The sequence below is a fragment of the Pan paniscus genome, chromosome X, assembly GCF_029289425.2.
Source record: "Pan paniscus chromosome X, NHGRI_mPanPan1-v2.0_pri, whole genome shotgun sequence".
NCBI classification, from domain to species: domain Eukaryota; kingdom Metazoa; phylum Chordata; class Mammalia; order Primates; family Hominidae; genus Pan; species Pan paniscus.
This window is the reverse complement of record NC_073272.2, coordinates 102,220,974-102,237,192: the sequence shown is the minus strand read 5'-3', so window position 1 is coordinate 102,237,192 and position 16,219 is coordinate 102,220,974. Positions and strand designations below refer to the sequence as shown.

At 39.2% G+C, this 16,219-nt stretch overlaps 2 protein-coding genes across 14 annotated transcripts in view; both read right to left on the bottom strand.

Moving 5' to 3' along the window:
* Nucleotides 1-16,219, bottom strand: part of GPRASP1 (G protein-coupled receptor associated sorting protein 1) — a 63,585-nt gene that overhangs the window by 26,701 nt on the left and 20,665 nt on the right. For 3 of the 13 annotated variants that reach the window (XM_063601835.1, XM_063601840.1, XM_063601837.1), the window contains one exon: nucleotides 5,836-5,941. The exons of the other annotated variants lie outside the window; for them this stretch is intronic. The gene's annotated coding sequence lies outside the window, so the exon portion shown is untranslated. The remainder of the gene's footprint in view (nucleotides 1-5,835; nucleotides 5,942-16,219) is intronic. 13 annotated transcript variants of the gene reach the window in all.
* The window catches only part of GPRASP2 (G protein-coupled receptor associated sorting protein 2), a 117,882-nt gene that overhangs the window by 86,992 nt on the left and 14,671 nt on the right, over nucleotides 1-16,219 (bottom strand). The gene's annotated exons all lie outside the window — the stretch shown is intronic.

Here is a 16,219-nt window from a genome sequence, read left to right as displayed (position 1 = left end):
ATCTGTTGGCCAGTTCTATGTCTTCTTTTGAGAAATGTCTATTGAGGTCCTTTGCCATTTTAAAAATCAGGTTATTGTTTTCTTGCTATTGAGTTGAGCTCCTTATGTATTTTTGATATTAACCCCTTAACAAATATATGGTTTTCAAATATTCTCTCCCGTTCTGTAGATTGTCTCTTCACTCTGTTGTTTCCTTAGCTGTGCGGAAGCTTTTTAGTTTGAAGTAATCCCACTTGTTTATTTTTGCTTTTGTTCCCTGTGCTTTTGGGTTCATAACCAAAAAATAAATGCCCAGACCTATGTCATGGAGTTTTCCTCTTATTTTTTGTTCTAGTAGTTTTACAGTTTCAGGTCTAATGTTTAAGTCTTCAATTCATTTTGAGTTGATTTTTATATATGTTGTAAGATAAGGGTCTAATTTCATTCTTCTACATGTGGATATCCAGTTTTTCCAACACTATTTATTAAAGAGATTGTTCTTCCCTCATTGTGTATTCTTGGAACCTTTGTCAAAAATCAATGAAGTATAAATGTGTGAGTTTATTTCTGGGTACTCTCTATATTTAATTTTCTATTTTGCCATCTAAAGCAGGTAGTAAGCTAATGTACACACTGCTACACTGGAATTGAACATAATACTGGAAAAGTGCTCTAGCTTTGATAGGATTTATCAAGTTTGAAAGTCTAAACTTCTATGAAACTGTATACTTTTACCATAAACACAAGGCTTCCTTTTTTTCCAATCTGATGTAAAATGCCAAACAAATACATAAATGTTTGAGGATGTTTTAGTTTGTTAGTGCTGCCACAACAAAATACCACGGGCTGGGTGACTTAAACAACATACATTTATTTTCCCATAATTTTGGAGACTGGAAATCCAAGATCAAGATTTTGGCAGGTTTAATTTGTCCTGAGGCCTCCCTTCCCTGGTTTACAAATGACCACCATCTTGCTGTGTCATCACATGGTGTTTCCTCTGTGCATGTGCACCTCCAGTATTTCTGTGTGTCCAAATTTCCAGTTCTTATAAGGACACCAATCAGATTGAATTAGGACCCACCCTAATTAACTTAATTGCCCCTTCAAAGGTCCTGTCTCCAAACATAGTCACATTCGGAAGTACTTGAGATTAGTGCTTAAACATGAGAATTTTGGGGTGGACAGGATTCAGCCCATAACAGAAGATTAACATGGTAAAGAGAGTATTCAAATGAACTCCTATCATATTTATAGGAACTCTACCACAAGACAGGTTACCAAGTTGTTTTTTAATTCACTTGTGAGGTAAAATTTACAGAACTGTGAAATTTCACAACTCCCTTTTGGTAAGGAAATCTGGAGTGTTTGACACTCATCAATTTTCCCCTTATTATGATATACCCATGTGAATTCATAGATGGTAAAATGCCAATAACTGGAAGTAAGAATGTTAAAGATATCTACATAATGCCCAAAACTCAATGAATAGCCTATTTTACCACATTTATTTACCTATCTATAACTTGCTTGATTCTGTGACCACTGCCTTCACTGTACATTGTATAATAGACTAAGTAATGTATCCCTCTCCACAATATTCCATTTTCTAATCCCTGGAAACTGTCAATATGTTACCTTACATGGCAAAAAGGGACTCTGCTCATATAATTAAGTTAAGGATCTTGAGATGGGAAGGCTATCCTTGATTATGCAGTTAGTCCTAACATAAGCAGAGTTGTTAAAAGAGGGAGGCAAGAAGGTCAAAGACAGAAAGAGATGGGACAATAAAATTAAAGGCTGAAATGATGTGAGAAAGAGATTATAAGCCAAGGAACACAGGCAGAAGCTGAAAAATAGGCAAGAAAACGGATTCTCCTCTCACAGCCTCCAGAAGGAACCAGCCCTGCTAACACCTTCATTTAAACCCAGCAAGACTAAATTTGAACTTCTGGCATCTAGAATAGTAACATAATAAATATATGTTGTTTTAAGCAATCAAATTTATGGTAATTTGTTACAACAACAGGAAAATAGGAAAAGCAGTCTGATTTTTAGGAGTAGGAAGGTATACTAGAACTCTTCTTTAGGGAATTACTTGGGAAATTGCTGGGTATATTGATACTGAGCATATCACAAAGTCAGTCCGTACTCACTCAGCCCTAAACTTGCTGCTGTGTGCCCCAAATCCTAAGGCTATAAGACAATAGCTGGTAAGACCTTGTTGAAGAATAAAGACATTGCTTCAAATTTAGAGAATAGTACCAAGGCCAATTTTCAAGGCTTAGATACCTTAAGCTTGTTTATTGCTCAGAAAGGAAAGGTGAACTCATAAGTATTATTTTGTGATAAAACTGGCATACAGAAACAAAATGGATAGAAAAAAAACTCAACAAGCTTTCTACAAATATACTGACTGCTTAAATATGTTCCCTAATGTCTACTGAGTCTTTTGAAAAGTAGCAATAGCCCCCTCTTTTCCTGTGTCCTTCCTAGACCCTTTATTCTAGGAAAATGCTATTTGTAATTTTTAAGTAGGTATGGGAAAATAAATATATTATTATCAATGTTTTGTAAGAGATAACTGCTAGTATTCTTTGTACAGCAAACTATAATAGCATTTCCCAAACATCTAATTAACAGAATTTCTCCCCACAAGGATTAATAATGATGAATTATTTCCAACTAACACATATGGTGGTTGCAAACCGCTGATACACAGAGTCTATGAAAGTAGTAAAATTTTAAAAGTCTCTACCTTGTGTTTATCACTGGAATTTCAGCTTCTGCAAAATATGGATAGCCTATTTTACCACATTTATTTACCCATATATAACTTGCTTGATTCTATGACCACTGCCTTTACTGTAAGTAGTACAGTAGACTAAATAATGTATCAGCCCCAACAACATGTCAATTTTCTAATCCCTGGAATCTGCGAATATGTTACCTTACATGGCAAAAATGGACTTTGCCTATGAAATTACATCATTCACAATGTAACCTGCTAAATTTAAAAAAGCCTCACAATCAAACTGAACAGAGGCTATATAGTTCTTGCTTAAAACTTTAAGGACAAGTGTAATCACTATCAAAATTACAAAGCCCCTTTTTGCAGAAATGGAAAAGCAGATATTAAAATTCATATAGAATTGCAAGGGCTTCAAATAGCCAAAACAATCTTGAAAAAAAAAAAGTTGGAGAACTCACAATTCCCAATTTTAAAACATACTACAAAGCTACAATAATCAAAACAGGGAGGTACAGACATGAGGACAGATATGTAGATTAATGGAATGGAATTGAATGGCCAGAAATAAACACATCTATAGACAACTGAAGTTCAACAATGGTGCCAAGACCATAAAATGTGAAAGAATATCTTCAAAAAATATGGCTGGAACAACTAGAAAGCTACATGTCAAAGAATGAACTTGGACTCCTACCTCATGCCATATATAAAAATTAACTCTGAATATATGAAAGGCATAAATATAAGAGCTAAAATTATATTGGGCAGTGCTTCTGTTATACCTTTCATTGATAAGGAATACAAAGAAAGAAAGCTGTTCTCAAACTTGTTTTTTCTAAGGATGACATTATGGCTCCTACATGGCACTATGGTTAAGGAACTTATAAGTAAGATTACTTCTAACAAGAAATGTTCAGTCACATAAATGAGAACTCAAAAAATCAATACAACAGAGACTTCTGATTTCCAGTCTGAAATGTAAAGTAATTGGAAGTCATTATTCTCATTGTTAGTATAAGAAAAAAGCTGAACAAACTGAAAATTAACAGCTCTTCTTAGATCCATCAGAGAATTGAGGTCACAGGACAAGCCACTGCCCCCAAAATTGAGAAAAAATGTGGTTACTGAAAACCACAGCTTACTGACATCAGAATCTCAGGAGCAGAAGCCCACTGCTAGACCCAGTAGTGGAAGGCTCAATGTGGACTAGCTTTACAGTTAAAACCTCTGGAGGTTCCTCTCAGAGAGGCTCCCAAATCTTTGTGAGTTTTGCCTCCAGGAGCCCTGACAGGTTCTCAATATAAAGACTGGTAAAAAAAATAATAAAAATAAAAATAAAAATAAATAAAATCCCCTCATGTTTCTAGTAAGAAGACAGGGGTTGGCGGTGGGGGCAGGGGTGTGGAGGGGGGAGTAACCATTTGAAATATGCCCAGAGTATTCTGTTCTCCTTAAAAATCCCTGCTTCCCTAAAGGGAAACTATTTTACCAGAACCCAACTGAATTGGGTTTTATCAATGCCTATCCGACTGTAAAGAAGGGAAATACCCAGATCTAGTACCCATTAGCCTGATACAGGGTAAGGAAAATAACCAATTCAGCCCCATCTAGGATTCCCGTATCACCTAGTGGGAAGAAAAAACTGAGAAAAACTTGTGAAGGTCATAGCACAGGGGTACTAGGTCACTAAAAGACTAAGACCTAATCATAAGACAATAGAATATATCCCCCTTGTACCCACTGCTTACCACTACATCAATCAGGCTAATGTCTAATAACAGGGAATTACAGCTGGAACAACTGTTAAGTATCAGACCCTATATAAAAAGTAATCTCCGGGGAACCCAAAGACAACAGAATAGGAAAAAGCAGGGATAGCAGAAGAAATTTTACAGTTTGACATCTATAGCTACAACAAATATTGAATATAGCCTGATTCTTAGACAGATAAACATAAAGCCTCACACTTAAGGCCTATTTTACTGAGTTCTGTTGCCTAATATATCATGTCTAGCTTTGAACAAAAAATTGGAAGCCATGTTAAATTGCAAAATACAGTCTCAAGAGTCAAAGTAAGCATCAGAACCTGACTCAGATATGGCAGAGATTTTTGGAACTATCAGACTAGTATGATAAGGGCTCTAGTGGAAAAAAAATGGACAACATTTAAGAACAAATGAGTAATATAAACAGAGAGGTTTGAAAACCCTATGAAGAATGAGGGGGAAGGACAAGATGGCTGACTAGAAGTAGCTAGTGTATGCCACACTCACAAAGAGAAGAAACAGTAGCAATTAAACACTACATCTTCAACTGAAACATGCATGTGAACATATTGGAATTCATCAAGGAAACAACTCGACCCACGAAGAACAGAGAGGAGTAAGACAGGATCTCTGTCCATCTGGGAGGTTCCCCCTCCATGGGAAATGGTGAGTGAGTGAGAAACCTCAGGAATCCACACTTAGGATCTTTGGAACTCTAGGATCAGGAGATCCCCCTGTGAGCCCACTCCACCAGGGCCTTCGGACTGATACACAGAGCTATGTGGAGACTGGACAGAGCTACACTCACATATATGCAGAGTCCCAAGGAGCCTTGGATCCCCAGGCATCCTGGCATTAGCAGCTGCAGCTCTGGTAAAAGGGGAGGTAGGCTGGGTGCGGTGGCTCATGCCTGTAATCCCAGCACTTTGGGAGGCCAAGGCGGGCAGATCACGAGGTCAGGAGATCAAGACCATCCTGGCTAACACGGTGAAACCCTGTCTCTACTAAAAATACAAAAAATTAGATGGGCATGGTGGTGGGCGCCTGTAGTCCCAGCTACTCAGGAGGCTGAGGCAGGAGAATGGCGTGAACTCAGGAGGTGGAGCTTGCAGTGAGCCGAGATTGTGCCACTGCACACTCCAGCCTGGGGGACAGAGCAAGACTCTGTCTCAAAAAAAAAGGTTGGGGGGAGGTAAGCCTCACTTATACAACCCCAAGAAAGGTGCTGAATCCAGGGCGCTGAACAATGAAGGTCTGCAAGCCTCACAGGCTGAGACACACTGGTCTGGACTTTAGTTACCCCCTACTAGGGCTCTTAGGCCTGTAACAACTCCTCACCTCCCAGACAGGTGGGCTGCCATCTTTGTAATCTTGCAGTCTTCAGGTTCTGGAGAGTCCCAGGCAACTACCGTGTGGCACAGACTCCCAGCACAGTGTGGCCACCCTAAAAAAAGCAGCCAGACTGTTTTCTATGTGGGTCTCCAATCCCGTTTCTTCCCACTGGGCAGGACCTCCCAACCTGGGACTCCAGCCACCCCCTCGCTGGGGTTCTCATGCTGGTGGCAGCTCTGCAGATCTCTGGGACAGAGCTCAAAGAAGGAGCAAGCCAACATCTTTGCTCTCTTGCAGCCCTTGCCTTTGCTACCTTCAAGCTCTCACGAGTCCACGGTAACTAGGCACTGGTGCAGACCCTCAGCACAGTGCAGCTACTCCATGGAAAAGTGGCCACATTGTTCCCCATGCAGGTATCTGTCCCCACTTCTCACTGGGCAAGGCCTCCCAACCTGGGACTCCAGCAGAACTACCCTGCACCCACCTGAACACTTCAATTAGAGGTGGCTCAGCATTTCTCCAAGTAGGAAATCCCAGAGTCAATTCAAAACCCTTCCACCACTGCAGCTGCAGTGGTACTGCCCTAACTACCCTTAGGCCGGGGAAGGAACAAAGGGCCTAGTTGTTGTATTGGCACTTCCAGCACACTGCAGCCACCATATGGAAGGGAGTCCAGTTCCTCTTCCTTAGGCGTCTTCATCCCCCTCTCTTCACCAGGCAGGGCCCCAGGCTCACAACTCCAGAACAGCTGCCCTACTCACTGCTGAGCATACCCCACTGGTAGTGGCTCTGAGTTTTCTTTGGAAGAGGTTCCTGGAGGCAACCAACAGCCCCTCTGCCACTGCCACAGTAGCAGTTTCTGCCCCTGCTACCCTCAGTTGGGGAAAGAAACAAAGAGCTCGAGGGCTTCACGCAAGCTTACAGCACAACAAAGTCACCACACGGAGAGGAGCCGGTCTCTCCTCCCTGTGAGCCCATGATACCCTGCTCCCCAACAAGTAGAGCCCCTACCTCAGGACAGCAGTGCAGCTGATCTAGCCCCTGGCTGAACACTCCCAGTAGCAGCAGCTCTGTGTTTCTTGGAGGTAGAACTCTTAGGGGCAACTGAAAGCCCCTCTGCCACTGCCTCTGCAGTGGAACTGCTCTTACTGTCCTCAAACTGGGGAAGGAGTAAAGACCCTGAGTGCTTTATCCACACCTCCAGCAAATGCAGTTGCTTTAAGGAGAGACCAGTCTGTCTCCCACAGGTCCCACCCACCCCTCTTGCTCATCACCAGGTAGGGCCCCTCCAGGTTGGTCCCATGTAAGTACAGCCTCCCCATCCCAGGCCAATCACATTGATTGATCACAGCTCTACATGTCTCTGGGGTAGCGCCCTGGAGACAAGTGAAAGACCCTAGGCCACAACCACAGCTAAGGTCCCTCCTTCTGCTGTCTCCAAACTGGGGAGCGAACAGAAAGCCTGAGATCACCCCAGAGCCACAGTGTACAGCTTGGGAGTGCCAAGTTGAGATCTGCAGCCAGCACTCAAGTGGGAGAGGAGCCAGTATTTTCAGAGCATTGAGAGGGACACAGCTGCAACCATAGAGAAATACACAGGAGCCACATGACTACGCAAGAGCCTACCTACTGACCATTATGCATAAGTGCCACATACTAGATCATACCGCAAAACTTCAACACCAAAAATACTTTGCGAACATACTCCCCTGTGAAACCAAAGACAAGAATTCAGTTACAAATAAAGTCCTTGCATAAAGCCACAGCCCTCTGAAAACATCCAGAAAAGAAGTCTACTGACTGTACTCAATTTACACCACAGTTAAAGGAACACCCACACACACAGATGAGAAAAAAAAAAACAGTGCAAGAACTCTGGTAACTGAAAAGGCCAAAGTGTCTTCTTTCCTCCAAATGACTGCACACACTAGTTCTCCAGCAAGAGTTCTTAACTGAGATGAGAGAGCTGAAAAAACAGAAATAGAATTCAGAATATGAATAGGAATGAAGAACATCAAGATTTAGGATAACACTGAAACCCAATCCAAGGAAGCTAAGCATCACAAGAAAGGATATACAGGTGCTTATAGACAAAATAGTCAGTATAAAAAAGAACCAAACTGACCTGATAAGAGCTGAGAAACACACTACAAGAATTTCATAATGCAATCAAATCACAAATATTAACAGCAGAATAGAACAAGGTGAGGAAAGAATCTCAGAGCTTGAAGACTGGCTCCCTGAAATAAGACAGTCAAACAAAAATAAAGACAAAAGAATTGAAAGGAAAACACAAAATTTACAAGAAATACAAGACTATGTAAAGAGACCAAATCTATGACTCACTGACATCCCTGAAAGAGATGGGGAGAAAGCAAGCAACTTGGAAAACATATTTCAGCATATCATCCATGAAAACTTCCCCAAACTCGCTAGAGAGACCAATATTCAAATTCAGGAAATGCAGAGAACCCTTGAAAGATTCTACACAAGAAGATCATCCCTGAGACAGATAATCATCAGATTTTCCAAGATCGAAATGAAAGAAAAAATGTTAAAGGCAGCTAGTGAGAAAGAGCAGGTCACCTAAAAAGGGAACCACATCAGGCTAAGAGTGGAACTCTCGACAGAAACCCTTCACACCAGAAGAGATTGGGGACTATATTCAACATTCTCAAAGAAAAGAAATTCCAACCCAGAATTTTATATCTGGCCAAATTAAGCTTACTAGGTGAAGGAGAAATAAGATCCTTTTCAGACAAGTAAGGGCTGAGGGAATTCGTTACCACCAGACCTGCCTTACAAGAGCTCCTGAATAAAGCACTAACTATGAAAAAGAAAGGCCGTTACCAGCCACTGCAAAAATACTTTTAAGTACACAGACCAGTGACACTATAAAGCAATCACACAAACAAGTCTGCATAATAACCAGCTAACATCATGATGACAGGATCAAATCCACACATATCAATACTAAACTTGAATGTAAACAGGCTAAATGCCCTCAATTAAAAGGCACAGATTGGCAAGCTGGATAAAGAAGCAAGACCCAATGGTATGCTGACTTCAAAAGACCCATCTCACATGTAATGACACCCATAAGCTCAAAATAAAGGAATGGAAAAAAATCTACCAAGCAAATGGAGAACAGAAAAAAGCAGGGGTTACAATCCTAATTTCAGACAAAACAGACATTAAATCAACAAAAACAAAAAAGATAAAGTCTTTTTTGGAACCCATAATGGTAAAGGGTCCAATTCAACATGAAGACCTAACTATCCTAAATATATGCACTCAACACAGGAGCACCCAGATTCATTAAAACAGTTCTTAGAGACCTACAAAGAGACTTAGATTCCCACACAATAATAGTGGGAGACTTCAATACCCTACTGACAGTATCAGATCATCAAGGCAGAAAATTAACAAAGGTATTCAGGACCTGAACTTAGCACTTGACCAAATGGACCTAATAGACATCTGCAGAACTTTCCATCCAAAAACAGCAGAATATACATTCTTCTTATTGCCACATGCCAAATGCTTTAAAATTGACCACACAATTGAATATAAAACAATCCTTAGCAAATTCAAAAAACCTGAAATCATATCAACCATACTTACAGACCACAGCATAATTAAAATAGTCTTCAATACAAAGAAAATTGCTCAAAATCATTCATTTATGTGGATATTAAACCACCTGCTTCTGAATGACTTTTCGGTAAATAATGACTTCTGGGTAAAGAAGTTCCTTGAAACTAATGAGAACAATGATACAACACACCATAATCTTTGAGACACAGCTAAGGCAGTGTTAAGAGGGAAATTTATAGCATAAAATGCCCACATCAAAAAATTAGGAAAATCTCAAATTAACAACCTAAGATCATAACTAGAAGAAATAGAGAAGCAAGAGCAAACCAACCACAAAACTAGTAGAAGATAAGGAATAGCCGAATCAGAGGTGAACTGAAGCAGACTGAGACATGAAAAGTCATAAAAAATAATCAACAAATCCAGGAGCTGCTTCTTTCAAAAAATCAGTAAGACAGATAGACTGCTAGCTAGACTAATAAAGAAGAAAAAAGAGATGATCCAAACAATTAGAAATGACAAAGGACATGTTACCACTAACCCCAAAGAAATACAAATAACCATCAGAGACTATAATGAATACCTCTATGCACAAAAACTAGAAAATCCAGAGGAAATGGATAAATTCTTGAACACATACATTTTTGCAGGACTGAACCAGGAAGAAACTGAATCCCTGAACAGACCAATGATGAGCTCTGAAATTGAATCAGTAATAAATAGCCTACCAACCAACAAAAGCCTAGGACCAGACTGATTCACAGCCAAATACTATCAGATGTACAAAGAGCTGGTATCATTCCTACTGAAACTATTCCGAAACAATTGAGAAGGAGGGACTCCTCCCCAACTCATTCTATCAGACCAGCGTCATCCTGATACAAAAAAGTGGCAGAGACAAAACAAAAAAGAGAAAACTTCAGGTCAATATCCCTGATGAACACAGCTGCAAAAATCCTCAACAAAATACTAGCAAACATCAGCCCATAAAAAACCTAATCCATCATAATCAAGTAGGCTTTATTCCTGGGATGCAAGGTTGGTTCAACATATGCTAATCAATAAATGCAATTCATCACATAGACAAAACTAAAGACAAAAACCACATGATTTTTTCAATAGATGCAGAAAAGGCTTTTGATAAAATTCAGCACCCCTTCATGTTAGAAACCTTCAAAAAACTAGGCATTGAAGAACCATACTGCAAAATGATAAGAGTCATCTATGACAAACCCACAGCCAACATCACAGGGAATGGGCAAAAGCTGAAAGCATTCCCCTTGAAAACTGGCACAAGGCAAGGATGCCCTCTCTCAACACTCTTGTTCAATATAGTATTGGAAGTTCTGGCCAAAGCAATCAGACAAGAAAAAGAAATAAAAGGCATCCAAATAGGACGAGAGGAAGTCAAACTACCCCTGTTTGCAGACAACATAATTCTGTATCTAGAAAACCTTATCATCTATGACCAAAAGCTCCTTGAGCTGATAAACAACTTTAGCAGTTTCAGAATACAAAATCAACATAGGAAAACCAATAGCATTCCTGTGTACCAACAACATCCAAGCTGAGAGCCAAACCAGGAATGTAATCCCACTCACAATGACCACAAAAAGAATAAAATACCTAGGAATACAGCTAACCAGGGAGGTGAAAGATCTCTACAATGAGAATTACAAAACACTACTCAAAGATATCAGAGAGGACACAAATGGTAAAATACTCCATGCTCATAGAGTCAATATTGTTAAAATAGCCATAAGGCCCAAAGCAATTTACAGATTCAATGCTATTACTATTTAACTACCATTGAGATTTTAGACAAAAACTATTTTAAAATTCATATGGAACCAAAAAAGAGCCTGAATAGCAAAGGCAATCCTAAGAAAAAAGAATAAGGCTGAAGGCATCACATTACCCAACTTCAAACTATACAACAGGGCTACGATAACCAAAACAGCATGGTACTGGTACAAAAACAGAAAGACCAATGAAATAGAACAGAGAGCCCAGAAATAATGCCACACACCTACAATTATCTGATCTTCAACAAAACTGACAAAAACATGCAATGGAAAAAGGATTTCCTATTCAATAAATGGTGCTAGGATAACTGGCTAGCCACATGCAGAAAGTTGAAAATGGATCCCTTCCTTACATCATATACAAAAATCAACTCAAGGTGGATTGAAGACTTAAATGTAAGACCTAAAACTATAAAAATCCTGCAAGATAACCTAGGAAATACCATTCTGGACACAGAAACGGGCAAAGATTTCATGACAAAGATGCCAAAAGCAATTGCAACAAAAGCAAAAATTGATAAAAGAGAACTAAGTTAACTAAAGAGCTTCTGCAAGCAAAAGAAACTATCAGCAGAGTAAACAGACAACCTATAAAATGGGAGAAAATATCAGCAAACTATGCAATTGACAATGGTCTAATATCCAGCATCTATAAGGAACTTAAACAAATTTACAAGCAAAAAGCAAACAACCCCATTAAAAAGTGGGTGAAGGAAATTAACAGACACTTTTCAAAAGAAGCCATACATGTGGCCAACAAGCACATGAAAAAATGCTCAACATCATAAATCATTAGAGAAATGCAAATCAAAACCACAATGAGATACCATCTCACAGCAGTCAGAATGGCTATTATTTAAAAATCAAAATATAACATGCTGGCAAGGTTGCACAGAAAAGGGAACACTTACACACTGCTGGTGGGAGTGTAAATCAGTTCAGCCATTGTGGAAAGCACTGTGGTGATTCCTCAAAGAACTAAAAACAGAATGACCATTCGACCCAACAATCCCATTACTGAGTATATACCCAAAGGAATATAAATTGTTCTACCATAAAGACACATGCACGCATTTATTCGCTGCAGCACTATTCACAATAAGCAAAGACATGGAGTCAATCTAAACGCCCATCAATGGTATACTGGATAAAGAAAATGTGGTAAATATATATCAGGGAATACTACGCAGCCATAAGAATGAATGAGATTGTGTCCTTTGCAGCAAATTGATGGAGCTGGAGACTATTATCCTTAGCAAACTAATGCAGGAACAGAAAATCAAATATCACATGTTCTAACTTATAAGTGGGAGCTAAATGACAAGAATACATAAACACAAAGCAGGGAACAACAGATACTGGGCCCTACTTGAGGGTTGAAGGTAGGAGTGGGGAGATAATTTAAAAAAAATACCTATTCGGTTCTATGCTTAGTGTATGGGTGACAAAATTATCTGTACACCAAACCCCTGTGGTGCAAGTGTACAGATAATACACCTATATAATAAACCTATATAATAAACCCATATAATAAACCTGTACATGTACCACTGAACCTAAAATAAAAGTTAGACAAAAAACAAAGAAAAGAAAATTATATGAAATACTCAAAAGGAAATGCTAGAAATTTAAAGCACTGTAACTGAAATGAAGAATACCTCTAAAGGATTCCTTCATCAGTGGATTGGACAGTCAAGGGAAGAATCGGTGAGCTTGGAACTATATCAATAGAAAGTCCTCAAACTGACAAGAATAAAAAGGAAGGAATAAATAAAATAAATAGATAAACCAAAAGGAAAAACACAGAAAAGAATATCCAAGAATTATGGAACAATTACAAAAGTTGTAACACACAGATAATGGTGATACCAGAAGGGGAAGAAAGAAAGAAACAACCATTTGAAGTAATAATGGCTGAAACTTTTGCAAACTGAATGACAGATGCTGTCTTGGTCTGTTTTCTGCTTCTATAAAAGACTATCACACACTGGGTAATTTGTAAAGAAAAGGAATTTATTTGGTTCATGGTTCTGGAGGCTGAGAAGTCCAGGATCAAAAGGCTGAATCTGGTGAAGGTCTTCTTGCTGCATCATAACATTATGGAAGGGCAAGTCAGCATGTGAGACAAAGAAAAAAAGAGGGCCTAACTCCTGGAATAACTAACCCACGCCCTCCATAATGGCATTAATCCACTCATGATGGTGAAGACCTCACAATCTAAATACCTCTTAAAGGTCCCAACTCCCAACAGTATTACTTTTGCAATAAAATTTCAACATGAATTTTGGAGGGGACATTCAAACCATAGCAGATGCCAAACCACAAATCCAAGAAGCTCAGAGAACACTAAGCAGAATTTAACCAAAAAAATTTACACATAGACATATTATACTCAAGCTGCAGAAAATGAAAGACAAAATCTTCATAGATTTTGATAAAATCTTCATAGATTAAGATAAAATCTTCATAGAAGCCAAAAGAAAAAAAAATGCCTTACTTACAGAAGAGCAAGGCTAAGAATTAGGTTGAACTTATCTTCAGAAACCATGCCATCAGGAAGAGAGTGGAGTGGAATATCTAAAATGTTATAGTGAAAAAACACACCAATCTGAAATACTGATACAACAAAATAATCCTTCTAAAGTGTAGAAGATAAAGACTTTCAGACAAACATAATTTGAGACCAAATCTGTGTTTTTTCTTTGGTTAATCTGAAATGGCCCACATCAAGCAGACTACACACAAGTCTACTGGCGGTAAACTGCCATGTCAACATCTGGCCACCATGTGATCTCATTGTTCAATTCCCACCTATGAGTGAGAATATGCGGTGTTTGGTTTTTTGTTCTTGCGATAGTTTACTGAGAATGATGATTTCCAATTTCATCCATGTCCCTACAAAGGACATGAACTCATCATTTTTTATGGCTGCATAGTATTCCATGGTATATATGTGCCACATTTTCTTAATCCAGTCTATCATTATTGGACATTTGGGTTGGTTCCAAGTCTTTGCTATTGTGAATAATGCCGCAATAAACATACGTGTGCATGTGTCTTTATAGCAGCATGATTTATAGTCATTTGGGTATATACCCAGTAATGGGATGGCTGGGTCAAATAGTATTTCTAGTTCTAGATCCCTGAGGAATCGCCACACTGACTTCCACAATGGTTGAACTAGTTTACAGTCCCACCAACAGTGTAAAAGTGTTCCTATTCCTCCACATCCTCTCCAGCACCTGTTGTTTCCTGACTTTTTAATGATTGCCATTCTAACTGGTGTGAGATGGTATCTCATTGTGGTTTTGATTTGCATTTCTCTGATGGCTAGTGATGATGAGCATTTTTTCATGTGTTTTTTGGCTGCATAAATGTCTTCTTTTGAGAAGTGTCTGTTCATGTCCTTCGCCCACTTTTTGATGGGGTTGTTTTTTTCTTGTAAATTTGTTTGAGTTCATTGTAGATTCTGGATATTAGCCCTTTGTCAGATGAGTAGGTTGCGAAAATTTTCTCCCATTTTGTGGGTTGCCTGTTCACTCTGATGGTAGTTTCTTTTGCTGTGCAGAAGCTCTTTAGTTTAATTAGATCCCATTTGTCAATTTTGTCTTTTGTTGCCATTGCTTTTGGTGTTTTGGACATGAAGTCCTTGCCCATGCCTATGTCCTGAATGGTAATGCCTAGGTTTTCTTCTAGGGTTTTTATGGTTTTAGGTCTAACGTTTAAATCTTTAATCCATCTTGAATTGATTCTTGTATAAGGTGAAAGGAAGGGATCCAGTTTCAGCTTTCTACATATGGCTAGCCAGTTTTCCCAGCACCATTTATTAAATAGGGAATCCTTTCCGCATTGCTTGTTTTTCTCAGGTTTGTCAAAGATCAGATAGTTGTAGGTATGCGGCGTTATTTCTGAGGGCTCTGTTCTGTTCCATTGATCTATATCTCTGTTTTGGTACCAGTACCATGCTGTTTTGGTTACTGTAGCCTTGTAGTATAGTTTGAAGTCAGGTAGTGTGATGCCTCCAGCTTTGTTCTTTTGGCTTAGGATTGACTTGGCGATGCGGGCTCTTTTTTGGTTCCATATGAACTTTAAAGTAGTTTTTTCCAATTCTGTGAAGAAAGTCATTGGTAGCTTGATGGGGATGGCATTGAATCTGTAAATTACCTTGGGCAGTATGGCCATTTTCACGATATTGATTCTTCCTACCCATGAGCACAGGAAGGGGAATATCACACTCTGGGGACTGTGGTGGGGTGGGGGGAGGGGGGAGGGATAGCGTTGGGAGATATACCTAATGCTAGATGACGAGTTAGTGGGTGCAGCGCACCAGCATGGCACATGTATACATATGTAACTAACCTGCACAATGTGCACATGTACCCTAAAACTTAAAGTATAATAAAAAAAAAAAAACATACATAAAATTTGACCATTTCCCCAGCAGATTTCTCATCCATAGGCTCAAAACCAACTCATTTTATTTTGGGAGCCCTACAATTACTTTATCAATATTATATCATTTGAAAAAAAATGATCTGTAGTCAAAAGTTACTGTAACATTGTCTATAGACATCCCAGGAACACCGAGAATAAGTTCACCTAGAAAAATGTTATATAATTTTGTTTTTATAAGACATTAAAATGTTATATAAAAAATTATAAAACATTAAAATGTTATGTAAAAATTATAAAACAAACAAACAAAAAAACATCTGGCCACCAAGGTAGCCCGCAAGAGTGCTCCAGCACCAGAAGCATAAATAAGCCCTACCAGCTACCAGCTTGGCACAGTGGCCCTGCCTAAGATCCGCTGCTACCAGAAATCAACTGATCTGCTGATCCGCAAGCTGCCATTCCATGATCTGGTGCACAAGATCACACAGAACTTCAAGACCAACCTGCACTTCCAAAGCTCAGCAGCTGCAGGAAGTGTGAGAGGCCTACCTGGTGGGGCTCTTTGAGAACATCAATCTGTGCGCCATCCACTC